Source organism: Schistocerca piceifrons, unplaced genomic scaffold (assembly GCF_021461385.2).
Source record: "Schistocerca piceifrons isolate TAMUIC-IGC-003096 unplaced genomic scaffold, iqSchPice1.1 HiC_scaffold_349, whole genome shotgun sequence".
In the NCBI taxonomy this organism is placed as follows: domain Eukaryota; kingdom Metazoa; phylum Arthropoda; class Insecta; order Orthoptera; family Acrididae; genus Schistocerca; species Schistocerca piceifrons.
The window spans coordinates 208,495-213,494 of record NW_025728569.1 but is presented as its reverse complement, the minus strand read 5'-3'; the positions used below and the strand labels follow the sequence as shown (position 1 = coordinate 213,494).

General features: G+C 54.2%; 1 non-coding gene across 1 annotated transcript in view; it reads left to right on the top strand.

Annotated features, from left to right (window-relative positions):
• The first annotated feature begins 3,590 nt into the window (after positions 1–3,590).
• Positions 3,591–5,000, top strand: part of LOC124746251 — a 1,909-nt gene continuing 499 nt past the window's right edge. The window contains exon 1 of the ribosomal RNA XR_007011295.1: positions 3,591–5,000. This exon is cut by the window's right edge and continues 499 nt beyond it. This is a non-coding gene — a ribosomal RNA (small subunit ribosomal RNA).

Genomic DNA, 5,000 nt, shown 5'->3' with positions numbered 1-5,000 from the left:
CCATCTGTAGGTCTCCCGCAACATGACCTCCTGCAACGACGCTACCGCCATCTATGAGACGCCAAGCCGACTAAGACAGCGATGGCGCCACAGTGGCCGCCTTTCGACGCCACCCACAAAGGCTGCAGCCTCTGTCGACCATAGCACCCAATCTCCAGTGGCTCTGCCGCACGAAGCCGTGGACCGGCAATGACGCCACCCGCACCCGTTCGTGCACCACCCCAACCGCCAAACTCGCACCTCCAGCGGATGAACGGCGGACGTTTCCCGCACTCGTAAAGTGCAATCCACCCCTATAACTTGCGTTTCATGAAGAGTTATTTCCAATATGCGACATTCCCGCTGTCCGTATACATGAGCCGCGACCTGTACCACTTACGAGCGAGAGACGCGATCGCGTTGCTCACTGTACGGCGTCCGATACCGAGCCATCAGCATGTCGGTCCCCATGCGCGTTGCACTCGCACTCGCAGTCGCAAAAACGTGGGGCAAATATATTACGCGGAAGAGTTATAACAGACCGAGCCCCACTGCATGGGGGGAGTCTTTGTCACTAATGTACACAGATGGAACATTTTGGACTGGAACCAGATTACCCGTACACACGGCGCTGATTAGTAATCAATGCAGAGCCATCAAACTACAGCAAATATACACAACTGTCCGTATACATGCTGAAAGAGTCTGCCCAAAATGGGAACCACACGTCAGCCAGACACTCTGATCACGCACCACTCTCTGCTTCTAACAGGCGCACATACAATATGTAAGCACCAGCATGGAACAACATCCAGTGCATCTTCTCCGCCACATTACACAATCCACACTATCACAACCAGACCAGGAGGTCCGTGCGGAAAATACAATATCCCAGCCTTTCGACATCCACCATTGCGCAGACCAGGCACCAACACCCACACATGTCCTATACAACGGTGCACCCAACATCACAATAGTACCTCCTGTCACAGCGCACAAACAATGACATGAGTCAAAGACACAGGTCTCACACAAGCATAGAATTGGAGCGCCGCCTCTAATAAGCCAAAGGTGCATCCTGACGTGACAAATCTGATCATGTCACAAGCATTCACTTACTATAATCACTATCAACGAACCTGCCGCCCCCGCCCCCCCCCCCCCCTACACCTTTCCGTACAACAACGTGTAACCTAACCTAACCTAACCTAACCTATGTTGTACCTTAACCTAACCTATGTTGTACCTTAACCTAACCTATGTTGTACCTTAACCTAACCTATGTTGTACCTTAACCTAACCTATGTTGTACCTTAACCTAACCTATGTTGTACCTTAACCTAACCTATGTTGTACCTTAACCTAACCTATGTTGTACCTTAACCTAACCCATGTTGTACCTTAACCTAACCCATGTTGTACCTTAACCTAACCCATGTTGTACCTTAACCTAACCCATGTTGTACCTTAACCTAACCCATGTTGTACCTTAACCTAACCCATGTTGTGCCTCAACCTAACCCATGTTGTGCCTCAACCTAACCCATGTTGTGCCTCAACCTAACCCATGTTGTGCCTTAACCTAACCCATGTTGTGCCTCAACCTAACCCATGTTGTGCCTTAACCTAACCCATGTTGTGCCTTAACCTAACCCATGTTGTGCCTTAACCTAACCCATGTTGTGCCTTAACCTAACCCATGTTGTGCCTTAACCTAACCCATGTTGTGCCTTAACCTAACCCATGTTGTGCCTTAACCTAACCCATGTTGTGCCTTAACCTAACCCATGTTGTCGCCTTAACGTAACCCACGTTGTCGCCTAAACCTGCTCTGTAATTGTTATACGACTCGTTCAATTACTGTAGTGTTGCCCACCCGCAACCCTCGCAATATAGTTCGCTACTCGCACTGCCCGCACCCCTGTGTATCGCTTCATGTTAAACACCTTGCAAGTCTTGCTCACTTTCCACATGCTCCTGCTGTACACTGTAATGTGGATGGCAGCAGGACGTACATGCCGCCCCTCCCCACGTCCCCACCTTGCCCCCTGCCTTCGCAAGCTGGTTGGTGAGAAGTTTGCATGTTCAATGCCCTTCGCATGCGACGTACTCAGGCTACGTTGTGGTGCGGCCTGTGTCAACTGTCCGCTGATGTCGTACGCGTGAACCACAATCTGTACTGCACATTCGTCCTTATGTACTGAATGATACATCGTGGCACATGTGTGACCGCACAACGACTGCGCCCAAAAACGGCGGACCATACAGTGCAAATATTGTGCACGCAGCTACGTGTCGTCTCCCTATGAGAGCTGGATTGCAGTGTGGTACGCCATAGAGACGTGTGGGAGGAACGGACGCCGTGGATGGCGATCAGCATGAGCTGTCTGTTGATGTATTCGGACCTAGTCGTCTCTCCTCACACACCGTGATGGCATGGTGCACCGCGTTCCATATCTGCGACATGCTACAGAGGCCGGTTGACAGTCGTTCGAGCAATGGACATCGCATACGTACGGGGGCCACCTTCCACGTATTGTCTAGGCGTGCACATTTTGTTGCGTGTATGTGGGCAGACGTAGTGTGGCGTGACACCTGACACAGGCATGCAATAATCGTTGAAGTTGCAAATGGCGATGGACGCCTGCGTTTTCTGGTGAAGTTACGCAAATGAACAAATGGTAACCTGTTGTGGTGCGGTTGTTCTCGCTAGGGGTGAATCGGTGATGGCGACGATAGGTTGAGGTACTAACCGGTTGTTCCAGCGATACCCACCATGCCGACGAAACTGAACGGCATCTGGGTGTGAAGCGATACGCGGCGGTGGCTGGGTGGGACCGTCCCCGGCCGGTGAGGGGGCGCCTCCCGGCGTGCTGGCCGCGCGGTGCGTGGGCGCACGCGCTACAGCCGGCTGGTGGGGGCGGCCAGTGGCAGGCGCGCCGGCCGACGGACGCGGCAGGCGTCGCAGCTGCGCGCCGGCGCACCCTGCGCGCGGCGCCGTGCGGCCAAAGTAGGTCCTCGCGGGCCCGGTGCGAAGCGCGGTGGACATCTTCAGTGTGCTGGTCCGATTGAGGACTGTGTGCGTTGAGGATGCGCCGCCGCCCGGCGCTCGGCGCCGCGACGCCGTCTGCTGCTCGGTCGCCCCAGCGGTTCTCGCTGGTGGTTTGTATCGCAGCTGTGCGGATGTGTTGGCGCGTGCGCTGTGCTGGGAGAGTTCGCTTCGGCACCCAAGTGGGGCTTTTGTCCTTCTGTGGCGCTGGCGTTGGAGCTGCCGGTCACCGTAGGTGGCGCGTGTTGTCTCCCGCCGGCAATGCCACGACAGCACGCTCCCGGGCCTCTGTCGGCAGCGGCAAGCTCAGTTGGGAGCACGGGTGGTCGCACCGAAAGCGTCTACTCGCCTAACTCCGGGCGATTGCGCCTCTCTCGAACCCGACCAAGTACTTGGGACGGCGCTGCGCGCCGCCGGGACCTGAGAGGGTTTCGAGGTGTATTGTGCAGGGGAGCTCAGCCTCCTCCTGTTTGCAGAATGATTGAGCGGACGCTTGCGTGTTCGCGCGGGCCCCCGGGACACACTCCCGGGCGGCCGGCTGCTCAGCTCTAGTTGACGCAGCTCCCTGGTTGATCCTGCCAGTAGTCATATGCTTGTCTCAAAGATTAAGCCATGCATGTCTCAGTACAAGCCGCATTAAGGTGAAACCGCGAATGGCTCATTAAATCAGTTATGGTTCCTTAGATCGTACCCACGTTACTTGGATAACTGTGGTAATTCTAGAGCTAATACATGCAAACAGAGTCCCGACCAGAGATGGAAGGGACGCTTTTATTAGATCAAAACCAATCGGTCGGCTCGTCCGGTCCGTTTGCCTTGGTGACTCTGAATAACTTTGGGCTGATCGCACGGTCCTCGTACCGGCGACGCATCTTTCAAATGTCTGCCTTATCAACTGTCGATGGTAGGTTCTGCGCCTACCATGGTTGTAACGGGTAACGGGGAATCAGGGTTCGATTCCGGAGAGGGAGCCTGAGAAACGGCTACCACATCCAAGGAAGGCAGCAGGCGCGCAAATTACCCACTCCCGGCACGGGGAGGTAGTGACGAAAAATAACGATACGGGACTCATCCGAGGCCCCGTAATCGGAATGAGTACACTTTAAATCCTTTAACGAGTATCTATTGGAGGGCAAGTCTGGTGCCAGCAGCCGCGGTAATTCCAGCTCCAATAGCGTATATTAAAGTTGTTGCGGTTAAAAAGCTCGTAGTTGGATTTGTGTCCCACGCTGTTGGTTCACCGCCCGTCGGTGTTTAACTGGCATGTATCGTGGGACGTCCTGCCGGTGGGGCGAGCTGAAGGCGTGCGACCGCCTCGTGCGTGCTCGTGCGTCCCGAGGCGGACCCCGTTGAAATCCTACCAGGGTGCTCTTTATTGAGTGTCTCGGTGGGCCGGCACGTTTACTTTGAACAAATTAGAGTGCTTAAAGCAGGCAAGCCCGCCTGAATACTGTGTGCATGGAATAATGGAATAGGACCTCGGTTCTATTTTGTTGGTTTTCGGAACCCGAGGTAATGATTAATAGGGACAGGCGGGGGCATTCGTATTGCGACGTTAGAGGTGAAATTCTTGGATCGTCGCAAGACGAACAGAAGCGAAAGCATTTGCCAAGTATGTTTTCATTAATCAAGAACGAAAGTTAGAGGTTCGAAGGCGATCAGATACCGCCCTAGTTCTAACCATAAACGATGCCAGCCAGCGATCCGCCGCAGTTCCTCCGATGACTCGGCGGGCAGCCTCCGGGAAACCAAAGCTTTTGGGTTCCGGGGGAAGTATGGTTGCAAAGCTGAAACTTAAAGGAATTGACGGAAGGGCACCACCAGGAGTGGAGCCTGCGGCTTAATTTGACTCAACACGGGAAACCTCACCAGGCCCGGACACCGGAAGGATTGACAGATTGATAGCTCTTTCTTGATTCGGTGGGTGGTGGTGCATGGCCGTTCTTAGTTGGTGGAGCGATTTGTCTGGTTA